Below are 14,056 nucleotides of genomic sequence, written 5' to 3' on the forward strand. Positions count from 1 at the left end.
GTCACCCAGTGATAGATTCAGTGGGCATAGTTTGGTCCTATGCAGGTTCCCCACCTATCAGTCCAGAGTTGGTGAGTTCTCACTAACTCAGGCCAGCTGTTTCTGTGGGAGTCCCCACTACGGTCATGAACCCTTCGCTCCTCCCTCTCTTGGACGGCTCTCCAGAACCTCGGCCCAGTGCTTTGCTGTGGATCTCTGTATCTGCTTCTATCAGCTGCTGAATGAAGGTTCTATGACAATTAAGGTAGTCATCAATCTAATTATAGGGAAAGGGCAGTTCAGGCACCCTCTCCACTACTGCCTAAGGTCTTAGCTGGGGTCATCCTTGTGGATGCCTGGGATTTTCCCTAAGTGGCAGATTTCTCGCTAGCCTTATAATGACTCTCTCAATCAAGGTATCTCTTTCCTTGCTCTCATCTCTGTCCTTCCCCATCTACACCATCTTGTTCCCTCATGTTGTTTTCCACCTTCCCCTTCTCCTCCCCCTCCCCTTCTGCCCTCCCTTCTCTTCCCCCACCACTCCCAATTTTCTCAGGAGATATTGTCTAATTCCCCTTTCTGATTGGATCCATGTATGTCTCTGTCAGGGTTCTCCTTGTTACTTAGCTTCTCTGGGTTGAGATTGTATTTCAGCCAAGTAGTGATGGCACACAGCTTTAATCCCAGAACTTGGGAGGCAGACACAGGTGGATCTCTGTGAGTTTGAGGCCAGCCTGTTCCATGGAGCAAGTTCTAGGAAAGCCAGAGCTGTTACATAGAGAAACCCTGTTGCCGGGAGGTGGTGGCGCACGTCTTTAATCCCAGCACTCGGGAGGCAGAGGCAGGCGGATCTCTGTGAGTTCGAGACCAGCCTGGTCTACAAGAGCTAGTTCCAGGACAGGCTCCAAAACCACAGAGAAACCCTGTCTCGAAAAACCAAAAAAAAAAAAAAAACACAAAAACAAAACAAAACAAAACAAAAAACCCCTGCTTTGAAAAACCAAAAAGAAAAAAGAGTGAGATACTTGTGATTTAATTTACATTTCTCCCTTTCCTTTCTTCCCTTCAAACTATCTCATATGTCTCTCCCTGCCTCTTCAAATTAATGCCCTTTTTTCATCAATTGTTATGGGATGCACATATGTATACACACATATACCCCTTAGGGGTATGTCCTAGTGGGATATACTGGGACTTTATCCCTCTCTCTGCTGTACTGGTCACCATGAGGTTCGCCATTTTTTCTTACCATGTCTTTCCACGATGAAGTTTCTGCTTTCCCTGCTCTTGAAAGCAATGGTGTCAGCCAGCCAACCCCAGAGAGAAATCTCTGAAACCTTCCACCAACATTCCTCTCCCCGGTTCAGGTACAGCTGACAGAAAGAACATCTTTGTTGGGAAGAATGGAGGCAATTCTTGAAATCGCCTCTAATTCCATCACTGCAAGATGAAGTGTCTGACATTCACCCCCTTGTACGGCTTCTACTGGACACACTTCTCCATACTAATTAGAATTTATTAATAAGTTCATTGCCAAAAATGTAGCTTGGTTTATTTTATTCGATAGGAACTGGCTGCCTCTCTCTATCACCTGAGCACCGTGCAATTAAATGCTGTAACAATTAAATGTGGGTGAGAGGCCACAGTAGTGACATTTCATTTGTATTTTAATAAATAAAGCTTGCCTGAAGACCATAAAGTAAAACAGCCACACTAGTCTGCCATGCAGGTCGAAAGAGGCGGCACACACCTTTAATGCCAGCGGCCACACTAGTTCACCATAGAAGCCAGGTGGTGGTGGTGCACCGCTTTATTCTCAGCACTAAAGAGGCATATAAGGAAGGATGAGACAGGAACTCACTCTCTTTTTAGTCTAAAGAGTTCATAGAGGTAAGAACTCTAGTGACTGAGCTGCTCTGCTTTTTGGATCTTTAAGTTGAACCCCAATACCTATCTTTCAGTTTTTATTATTTGTGCTACAATTGGCACCTTACGTTTGCAGTAAACATTTACAAAAAAGCAGTTTTTTTTCTCTCTCCTGGCAGGCTCTCCCTGGACTCGCTCTTGGGCTGTTACCAATCTAGGTAGCTGCTTGGAAATCCAGTAAGACTTCCACTGTTCTCTGCAGCAGCAATAAGCCTCACATCTTTATCAACATTGTCGCCAGATTTGGTAAGACAATTGGAAGTTCTTAAAGTTAAAAGGAAGAATTTTCACCACATTTAAAAATGGAAAAACACCATTAAAATGGAAAGATTTGGGTCTTTGTATGATAATATGCTAGACAGTTTGAAAATGGAGTGATTAAGTGAAAGGATCTCTAATTTATATGGGATTTATGTAATGACAATTGTAAATATTATTAGCTTTATCATTTTTGTCTTATCACTAAAGGAGTTGGTTAATCTGAGTTTTAAAATACAGTTCTTAGAAAAACTTAATAAAACAGATCACAGAGATATTCAAAACCAGACAGAGGAATTTAATGGAGAACCAATTTCACTATTGCATTATATGAATAGAAAAGAACAGCCTAAGATTTTCAAACATCTGACCTTAATATATCCAATAACCTTATGGGTTATCTTTTCAAGGTGCCAAAGTTGTATTCCTCTTTTAAAGATATTTCTTTGACTAGAGGCCCTGTATCTAAACAATACACCTTTCTGTCAGTCTGTCCCAGCCCCTGTCATCCTGAGTTTTCTTCTCTGTTCTGTTTGTTGGTGTCTTTACAGCCCCACATCCTGGCATGTTCACTTTAGATTGCCTGGTTTATCTTGCAAGATTCGGAACGTTCGTATCTGCATATCTCCATGATACTTGTCTTGAAATGCAGGTTTGTAGGTAGGAAATCCTGTGTAAATGGTGTTGCCTAAATTCCCAGAAGTTAAAATGGGGACGGTACCATCAGTAACTGAGGACAAAGCTGTAATCTTCAGAAATACCATATGAGAAAGGATTACAAGGGTCTGTACAGTTAACTGAACATCACACACATGGGGACGCTCGGAAATGTCCTCGTTATGAGTCATTGCCCAGGTCATACTCCTGAATATAAGCCGGCAGCAGCTGCCTCCTGGGCCTTCTGCATTTTTCCGTAAGAAAAGACTGAAATTGTTCCCTGGGTTTAGGAGGAGGGTGTTAGTTGTTACTTATGTAGATTTAATCAATCTAAAACACAGGTTACTTATCAATGTTGGAAAATATGGCCTTGACTTTACCTCCTTATTCTCATGGAACTAGAGGAAAATGATTTAATTCATCGTGTCTAAACGAGTCTGGGAAAGAGAACCCTCTTGGAGACCGAAGTGTGCTGGCACCTGTTCCCAATCAAGTGTGTCTGTGGTTACCCTGGAACCTGTGAATATGTTGCCTTATTTTGCAAAGAGCATGTTGCAGGTCTGGCTAAGGATTTTGGGATTTTTCCGGTAGGATGCAATCATAAGGGTCTTTATAAGAAGTATGCAGGAGACCAGAGTCAGTGTTGAGAGACACTGATGGGATCAAGAGGTGGGATGACGTACAGGAGACTCTGGGTTAAGGAGTATAGTCAGCTTCTGGATGCTGGCAGAGGGAGGGGTCCAGTTTCTCTACTGCAGCCTCCAGAATGACCCAGTGCTGATACTTATTCTGTCTTTGGATCTGTAGAACTTCAGAAAATAAATTTAAAGTGTTTGAAGTCATCAGGAATATGGTAATTTGGTCTGGAAGCCACAGGAAATGATTATGGAAACTGCTTACAACAGCATCTATCTCCAGCACATCTGGTGATCTACTAAGCTGCCATGTAATTTCTCACATCCATCTGATATTTCGTGTTACGTTCCATTGAGTGAAATTCATGGGGGTGAAGCATAGGAAAATAATCATACACAAATAAGCGAGCTTGGGCTTTGCTTTAAAGGCTAGCGTGACATGGAAGTGGGACACGCCCAAGAAGAGTGGGAAAGAATTCTTTCTCTGGCCCAGGTCTGCTTTCAGCCTGGCAGCAGTTTCTCCATCTGTGATGTGCACACTCCTGCTGCCGCTGGGAAAGTGATGCTTGATTATGAGTTTCGCTCCTGAAATAGTCAGGAGCTACTTGGAGTGATTGTGATGTAATTGACCAGAGGGGGCAGTTTGCATCTCCAAAACAATTGTGTTTTCTTCAGCTATTTTGGTTGCAAACCCCATCGATTCAATCAAAGTTACTTTATAGAATTAAATTTTTATTGTAAATGGAAGATGTTTGTAAACACAGACATAATTTTGATTCATAGTATTGGGGAAAAAAACTAAATAAATATTTTTTTTTGTAAGTGAAATAGATTTGGCCCCCACTTTGTGGAGTTGCTGAGCTGTTCATAATTTGTCATGTTTGGGACCTCCCTTTCCCCTTCCCATGACATTAGGTGTGTTCTAAGGGTACAAGCTACACTGTGCACAATTGCCTCTCCTTGATTCAAACTGCTGTTCTGCTGGCCACAATCCAAATACAAGAGAGATCTCACTCATTTCATTGTCTCCCCTCCACCTCATTCAATCAGTATTATATGGATTGATTGATCTCCATGGGGAAATCTCTGTGGGACGGTGAAAGGCAGGCTGGGCACTGACTTTATTGTGAGAGGCTTGGATCTGAAACCTAAATTTGAATACTTCTCATGTTCTTGTATAGTCCAAGATGGGAACCCAGTGTCCCACTACGGAAGTCTTCCCTGTTTTCCCTGGAGGGTAATTCCTGTGGCTCCCCAGTGAATGGCTGAGATGGGGGATGGCTTCTAAACCTTGTACTTACTATTTATTTTCTTGTATGGGCTAAGAGTAGAGCATATTCTTAGGAAAGAAAAGAATGTTAAAAAAAAACCTACTTATTTTTAGACTCTCAATGAAGTATCTAAGCCAAGGACAGAATTAACTATTGCATGTCCAAATGCCAAACAGAATATAAGAAGAATATTTTACGAGCTCATATTGACTGAACCGAGATGACTAGGACTCTGAATCTTACTTCCAAGTATTGGAAAATGCAGGATAAGTTTACAAGAAACCAAGAACCAATTATCCGTGAGAAAAGACCCATGTTTTATCATTATTTCAGAGTTTCTTTCAGTTTTATTTGAAGTATGAGATAGGAAAATTCCACGTCTTGTCTCTTTTAGTGCTCACAGTTGGAGAAACAGTAGCTTTATCAATTTAATAAACAAAATAATCCATATCTAAGTGGCAAAATAGATGTGGGTTAGTGTGGTTGAAATTATTGAGTTCGGAGAACTTTGTTCTGGTGCTTTAAAGCTGAGGCCTTGGCAACACAGTCCTGTGTAGTTATAGTAGTGTTTAATTTCTTAATTTGGAAAAATGCATAATATCAGATGGAATTTATGAAAATAAAAAGTCTAGCAAGGCGTTTGAGAGTGTGTCAATACAGGAAGAGTACACACACCGAAATAAACGGGACACAGGTTTCTAGGGAAACACTACAATAACTACACAGGACTATGTTCCAGGTCACAGAAACTCAACAGAAAACAAAATATCTGAAAGCGTTTTAGATGGGATTTGAAAGGAAGGATTTAGTGACATGTTATCTTAGTTAGAGTTTCTATTGCTGTGAAGAGATACCATGCCAATAACGCTTATAAAGGAAAACATTTAATTAGGGTGGCTTAATTGTTAGAAGTTTAGTCCGCTCTTGTCCTGGTGGGAGCATGGCAGCAGGCAGGTGGACATGGTGCTAGAGAAGGAGCTGAGAGTTCTACATCTTGATCAACAGGCGTCAGGAAGAGGCTGGCATGCCACACTAAGCCTGGCTTGAGCTTCTGAGACCTCAAAGCCCACTTGCAGTGACACACCTCCTCCAAGGCCACACCTCCTAATAGTGCCCCTCCCTATGGCCTATGGGGGCATTTTTATTCAAAGCACCACGCGTGCCTAGAGTTTAGATCTTAGCTTCTTTTTACTACTTTTCTCGTAGACATCTGCCTCATTCTTCATAACCCATGGTATTGTCTAATATAATGTATTCATCTAAATAAGTTCACAGTTCAACCAACTTTCAAATGCTTTTCTTTAAAAATTATTTATTTCCTCTGTATGTTTATGTCTCCCCATTTTGTTTATTATCCCAGTAACATCCAGGTTTTTATGAACCGAATATCTCTATATTCTTAAAATTCATATGACAAAGCCGTACTTCCTACTGTAATAGTATTTGAAGGTGGACCTGTGGGATATAAATAGATTTATCTGAGGTCATGAGGGTAAACCTCTTTCCCCTCAGTAGGATTAAAGTCCTTATAAGAAGGGAAGAGGACCAAAGTTCTTTTTCTTCTCCAGGGAAGGCGGCAACTAAAAGGTAATGTCTGCAAATAAAGGAAAGGGCTCTTGATCTCAGACTTGACAGCCTCTCAAGCTCTGAGAAGTCAGAGTCCGCAATTTAAATTACCCAGCCGATGCCATTTTGTGACAGCAGGTTTTGTCTTTATGGTTTTGAGGAGTTTATTAGCTTCTCCTGGTATATGGAGTGTGAGGGAAAATGTTAGGCTGTTGTCCTGCAGGCAGGTGAGGACCATCCACAATCACCACAGAGGAGTAAAGAGGTAAACATTGGAAATATTTTTTGATAAAAACACTAGCAGGTTCTAGAAATAGCATATCAAAAGCCACGGCAGTTTTCTTGAAATGAGTTATGTGACTATACTGGTAGTATGACTATGTTGTCTCATATATTTATATGATGGATTATTTATATGATATTAATTAATGCCAAAATTTTATTATGTACACTTAAAAGTTATCATACTTATTACATAAATAAGCTTCCATATGAGAACATCTGTTTTGTTAGTCACACATTTTATTAAACATTAATTTTACGAACTTATAGCATTATTTCCTTGTTACTTCAGTGCCATTCTTTAGGGTCTGGAGGACTTAAGTCTATATAAACTCCTCCTTCACCCTGTCTGTCTCTTGACTCACAAGGTTCGGGGTCAGCTGTGTTGAGCTACTGTGTACATTTGAGGCAGATGTATTGATTTCAATTGTCCCGAAATCCATCTTAAGAATGAAGACAGGCAATCAAAGAACAATTATTAAATTGTCAGTAATTCTGGTCTCCCAGAGAGTGACCTGGCTGCGGTCCCCTTTGGATTGTTGCAGGGTTTGCTACTTAATGTTATCGGTTTGTGTTGATAAATAAGTTCCAACCAGTATTTTCCTTTCTGATTTAAACACTTTTCCCTGAAGAGATGATCTATGGGAAAGGCAGGCTTTCTAGTTGCAAAATTCCTGTAGATGCAATTTGAACAGAGTCTCTAGTTTGTGCAAAAATGATGTATGCCAACCACAGAGTAAGCCCTCAGGGCTGGATGGAGAAACAAAAGTAGAAAAATCACCTTCAGACATAATTTGTTACTGATGCACTGGGAAGAAAGTCTTTGAAATAGTCTGAACAATTCTCAAGGAGGTAATATGAATATTATTGGTCTAATTAATGATGACATTTATTATTATCAAGATAGGAGTGTGGTATGGCATACGGAGATTAGAAAAGAAAGAATGACACATAAGAATTGTTCAGTATTTCTTGAATATAGCATAGTTTCATGCTTTCGGAAGACACATTTTCTCTAATCTGGGAATAAAAATTGATCACGAAGCAGTAGATCTTCCTGGTAGCACTGCCTTTTGGTTTGGAAATTGAAAGCTTGGTGTATGATAGAGCTCCCCTGTGAACACGTAGCCAAAATCAACAGAGAGCCGCTTAGGGGGAGAGCTCCGAGGGGCTGCTCGGGAGCAGGGCAAGTTTCATGTGGTGGCTGCGGAGGGACAGTTTACAAGGGCCAGAGCCTGTGCTGTCGGCTCTGCGATCCCTGTGTTTTCAACCATGGTGATTTTATCTTTGAATTTGTGTGTAGTATACGAAGTCTGAAAGGACATCAGAGCTAGGCTAAAGGCTGCAAGCTACCTCTTCAGTCTTTTCTGTATTGCTGGTCTTTCTGCACGTCCATTTCTTTGCCTCTGGCAATCCATCAAAACAAAAACAAATAACCAAGAGGCATTCCTACCAGCATTTAAAAATTTTAATTTAAACACAGTCACATGATTTCCCTGTTCCCTCTCTTCTCTTCAAACCCCCTCTCAAATTTATGGTGTGCTGTCTGTCTGTCTGTCTCTCTCTTTTTATGTAACAATAATAATATATATGTGTGTATATAAATAAATATATAAATGCAACCTGCAGTGTCTGTTTAATGCTGTGTGGACCACTTGGTATTGGGTAAGCATCTAGGGGCTCTTCCCTAAGGAAAAATAGTTTACTTTCAGTAGACAACTAATAACAAGTCAGATAAGCAGTACTTATGAAGAATAAGAATGTCTCAAATATATTTATCTGAAGTTCAAACTTAGGGAAGAGTCCATATTTTATCAAGACGCAGGGCAGTCTGCATCAAGGACAGGAAAGATCTGTCTGAGAGGACTTGGCCTTGATGGATCCAAGACTGGAGTAGTTAGAGTTGGGTGAGAACCAACCCATCACCCACTTCTCCTTTGTGGATCTCTCACTCCTGGAGGACAGCTTGGGAGCACAGTGGCCCTATGTGGGACTGAGGAATGCTGGGCTCAAGACCAGAGCTGTAGGTCAGTTGAGCTGGGGCTCTTGTCTAGGTAAGCTGCTATATAAAGTTACATATAAAGTTTTCTGGCTGGTCCTAACATTATTTAATAAAGGTCTGTGATGTGCTTAGGGTTTTTGAGAAGCAGAACCTCAACAGTGGCAGAGATCTCAGCCTTTTCTCTGATTCTACATAAACTCTGACCCCAAGAGTCACCTAAGGGGAAACGGCCAATGTGAATGGGTTAGGATGCAGTGTGAATCTCCACGTTGGGTGGTGTGACTCTCCTTGACCAGTCACATACTGTGACGAAAAACTACTGCACAGACTGTACAGTGAACTGTACCCTGACCATGAGAGTGAGCGCTAAGGGCTGGAAGCCACCTGATGTCAATGAGAGATTGCTTCCTTTTTCTACAGTAATTGGATTCCCCTGTATTTAGTTAGTATTACTCTCTCTCCTAGGACTTAAAAAAACAAACAAGACTTTTGAACTGCTTCAAAACTATTTTTTTTTTTTTTGGTTTTTTCGAGACAAGGTTTCTCTGTAGCTTTGGTGCCTGTTCTGGAACTAGCTCTTGTAGACCAGGCTGGTCTCGAACTCACAGAGATCCACCTGTCTCTGCTTCCCCCTGCCTGGCTCAAAACTAATTGTATGTATAATGATCTTAACCATTCTGACAGGTATAAGATGGTATCTCAGAGTTGTTTTGATTTGCATTTCCTGATGGATAAGGATTTTGAACATTTCCTTAAGTGTCTTTCAGCCATTTGAAATTCTTCTGTTGAGAATTCTCTGTTTAGATCTGTACCCCATTTTTAAATTGGATTATTTGATATTTTGACAACTAATATCTTAAGTTCTTTATATATTTTGGAGATGAGTCCTCTGATGTGGAGTTGGTGAAGATCTTTTCCCATTCAGTAGGCTGCCTTTTTGTCTTATTGACTGTGTCATTTGCTTTAAGAAGATTCTCAGTTTCAGGAGGTCCCATTTCTTTTTTGCTGCTCTCAGTGTCTGTGCTACTGGTGTTGAATTTAGGAAGTATTCTCCTGTGCCCATGCATTGAAGGCTGCTTCCCACTTTCTCTTCTATCAGGGTCAGTGTGACTCTATTTATGTTGAGGTCTTTGATTCATTTGAACTTGAATTTTGTGCATGGGAATATGTATACATCTCTTTGCATTCTTCTACAGGTCTCTCTTGGCCCACTCTCTTTGTTGGCTATGTATTGATACTGAGAGAGATCAATGATCAATGATTGTTAATTCCTGTTATTTTCTTGTAATCAGTAGTATTGTGTCTGTGTTTATTTTCCTTGGGTTTTGTTGGTATGAAATTATTTATTGTCTGTATTTTCATGAATATAGTTAACCTGCTTGGGTTGAAATTTCCCTTCTAACAGCATCTGTAGGGCTGGATTTGTGTACGGAGACTGTTTGAAATTGATTTTTCATGGAACATCTTGTTTTCCCCATCTGTGGTGATTGAAATTTTTTCTTGGTACAGTAGTCTGAGCTAGCATATGTGGGCTCTTAGAATCTTCAGGAGGTCTTCAAGGCTTTTCTGGTTGGGTGCAATTCTAATAGGTCTGCTTTTATATGTTACTTGGCCTTTTCCCCCATAGATTTTTTTTTTAAATATTCTTTCTTCGGCTGGAGAGATGGCCCAGAGGTTAAGAGCATTGCCTGCTCTTCCAAAGGTCCTGAGTTCAATTCCCAGCAACCACATGGTGGCTCACAACCATCTGTATTGAGGTCTGGTGCCCTCTTCTGGCCTGCAGGCATACACACAGACAGAATATTGTATACATAATAAATAAATAAATATTAAAAAATTCTTTCTTTGTTCCGTGTGTTTAGTGTTTAATTATTATGTGGTAAGGGGACTTTTTTCTAGTCCAGTCTATTTGGTGTTTTGTAAGCTTCTTTCACCTTTATGGTTAGGAAAATTTTCATCTATGATTTTGTTAAAAAATATTTTCTAAATCTTTGAGCTGGGAGTCTTCTCCTTCTTCTATCCTATTATTTTTAGATTTGATCTTTTCATAGTGTCCCAGATTTCCTGGATGTCTTGTGTCAGAATTTCTTTAGATTTAAAGTTTCCTTTGAATATGAATTTATTTCTTCTATCATATCCTCAGCTCCCAAGATTCTGTCTTCCCTCTCTTGTATTCTGTTGGTGATGCTTGTGTCTGCAGTTCCTGTTTGCTCACCTATCTTTTCCATTCTAGAATTCCCCCAGTTTGTGTTTTCTTTATTGCTTCTATTTACATTTTCAGGTATTGAACAGTTTTATTACTTTCGTTCAATTGTTTGTTTTTCTTGGCTTTCTTAAAGGAATTTATTAATTTCCTCTAATGTTTTGTTTGTCTTTTCCTCAATTTCTTTAAGGGATTCATTCATTTCCTCTTAAGGGATCTCTATCATCTTTATGGTTTTATGGTCATTTTCTTGTGTGTCAGCTGTGTTGGAATATTCAGGGAGAATACCTGGGTTCAGGTGATGACATATCACACCCTGGCTTTTGTTGATTGTGTTCTTACAGTAGCATCTAGGCACCTGGGTTCGGGGTGATTATAAGTCTGGGTGATGATTTCTGAGTTTGTCTTTATCGGACAGATGTTTTGTTCCTCAGTCACTATTTCCTCTTTGTTCTTCTGGTTGGATTGTCCTGTGGTTGAGTGAAAAGTTTCCATCTGAGTTGGGGGCTGGACTTCTGATGTCTGAGGTGGCCTCTGGTTGGCTAGGGGGTTTCTTTCTGATTTGGGGCCTATAGTTCTGGTACCATTGTGGCCTCTGATGGATCAGGGGGCTTACACTGGAGATGTAGTCCAGGATAGAGAAGAGGAGGGACTCTTGAGGTTATCCTGGGAAGACACTCAGCATAGGGGAAGGCATCATAGGAATAGAAAGATACAGGGAGAAAAAGAGAAGCAAGAAACAAGAGATTCATCTTGTCCTCTGATAATGGCACCTACTCATGAGGGTGGAACCTGCATGTTCTAAAAGTCCAACCTTTAAGTACCATCACAAGGACAGTGACAATACAGCAAGGGCTTAGGTGGTAACCTATGTTAAAACAGTAGCAGAGGCTTTGAAAATCGGCACTAATTCCATGGATGGTTTCATTTATCCCTAGCTTCAAATTCTCTTACAGGTCATCAGAGACCCCTTGTGGACATTCTGTGCTGACATACTTGAATCATGCTGACTAACCAACCCAGAGGGACTTCTCCCACATCGCCAGCAGGCCTAGTGTCCTGTCCAAGATGACTCTCATCTCTTATCACTTCCTTTTGTTTTTAGTTTGATTTTCTTTCGAGTGTATGAGTGTTTATCTGAATGTGGGCATGTGCATTATAAGCATGCAGTGCCTATGGATGTAAGAAGAGGACTTCCGGTCCTCTGGAGCTGGAGTTAGAGATGGTTGGAAGCCATCATGTGGGTGTTGGGAATAGAATCCTGGTCACTTGTAAGAGCATCAGGTGCTCTCTTAACCGCCGATCCATCTCTCCAGCCCCTCTTACCTTTTCTTGTATGTATTTAGTCTGAAAAACATTCTGACGTGTCCTCTAGTTACTCTCATGGACTTTATAAAATAGTACTGCGTACAAATCATTTATGTAAATCTGCGAGTTACCCTACAAGGTTTCCTTCTCTTAAAAAAGTCTGTCAAGAGGCGTCTGTTCACACCTAACATGGTTGTGAGCCCCTTACACTGGTACTGTGTGTTAGACGACATGACTCCTAGGCAGTTGTGCGCTTAGTGCCAGCCAGCTGTCTTCTTATCAGTACTCTTCTCATTAAGTGGGCATTTGCTTGATACACTATAAACTTACTGATTGTGTTTTGTTGATACTGTATCATTATTTGTGGTTTAACCAAGAACAGCAACCCTTTACTTTCAAAATGTATTTTTAACAGTTAGCATTCGTGTTTATTGGAACCATGTTACCGTGACAGTATTTGCTTCTGTTGTTTTGCCTCTCCCTGTAAGAGCAGCCATAGGTTTAGTTTCTTGTTGTTTACAGTTGTTCTCAGCTTTCCCTGTAAAGGACCTCTGTGTCCTTTGGCTTAGGACATCTGTTCGAGCAAAGGAGGTACAATAGCACCGTCACTTGTTTCCCAGACATCTGTGTTTAAAGAACTTCAAGGAAAGAGAAAGAAATCGTTGTTCATATTTTCTCTTGCGTTTAATATGAAACTTGGAAGATAGTTTTCATTTTAAGACAATATAAGTACATCATTTTAGTAGCTGTATTTCCCACAGTATTTGGTTTGTATTTTTTTGTGCTTATAGTGTCTGCTTATGGATTTTGTACCCCAGATTGGAAGGGAAGGGATCCATCATGTCCTTATCTTAAGACAGCTGACCGTTCTGGGATGCTTACCTTGTCAAGCATTATAACACAACACTGGTGCATTGTTTGGAGTTAAGTTTATAGATAACTCAGGAAGTTGCATTGCGTATTAAAGTGTCTCATTCAGAACTGTGGTGTGTTTTCTTTAAAAAAAATCTCCCTTCAAATATAAACCTAACTTATGTATTGTAATAGCAGTTCTTACTCTTTGTTGTAAGCACGAAAGAGCATTAATATATATCCACTTCTCCTCACTTGTGGCTCTCAGACAGTGAATGCTGAGCTAATCATGTTAGTTTGTCTTTTTTGCACACTGTTGGTCCAAGGGCAACAGAAGCCAGGAATGACGGTGTCTATGCACATCATAATGCCCATTGAGGGCCTACCAGGGTCAGGGATGCTGCTCTCCTCTGACTTGAAGATCCAGGCTCCTCTACACTGTAACTTTCATTGCACACCTTGACCTCTTGCAGACTGTGTTTAATGGTGTCAGAAAGTTCTGCCCTTCTGTGCTGCTTTTACATCAATAGTCACACTTTGTATATCTTGCTTACTTTCCCTTCCAGGCTACATTCCTTAAGAATAAAGTGGTTTTATTTACACATGTAACCTTCGTAGAATGCACCACACATGATTGTTCTAAAATTTGTCGAATCAACAGAGTGAAAAGCATCAATGCTTGCAAAAAATTTGAATGAACTCGTCAATCAAAATTGTAGGTTTCAAGTAATTTTATATTTAGCATATGCTACTATAATAATTGAGAAAAAAGGAAAATCTAAAAGTTACTCTAAAAAGAAGCAAGGTTCCAGTAGGGAAGGATGCTTCCTCTGTAAGCCTGACACCAGAATGTGGTTTTGGAACTCATGCAAAAGCAGGAGAGAAGTGATAAAGTATCCCCCTACCCTTCATCCAGGCTGTGACAGGAGTGCTCCAATACACTGTAAGTGATGATGACAGTGACAGGAGTGCTCCCATACACTGTAAGTGATGATGACAGTGACAGGAGTGCTCCCATACACTGTCAGTGATGATGACAGTGACAGGAGTGCTCCCATACACTGTCAGTGATGATGACAGTGACAGGAGTGCTCCCATATACTGTCAGTGATGATGA

This window comes from Microtus pennsylvanicus, chromosome 3 (genome assembly GCF_037038515.1).
Source record: "Microtus pennsylvanicus isolate mMicPen1 chromosome 3, mMicPen1.hap1, whole genome shotgun sequence".
Taxonomy (NCBI): Eukaryota; Metazoa; Chordata; class Mammalia; order Rodentia; family Cricetidae; genus Microtus; species Microtus pennsylvanicus.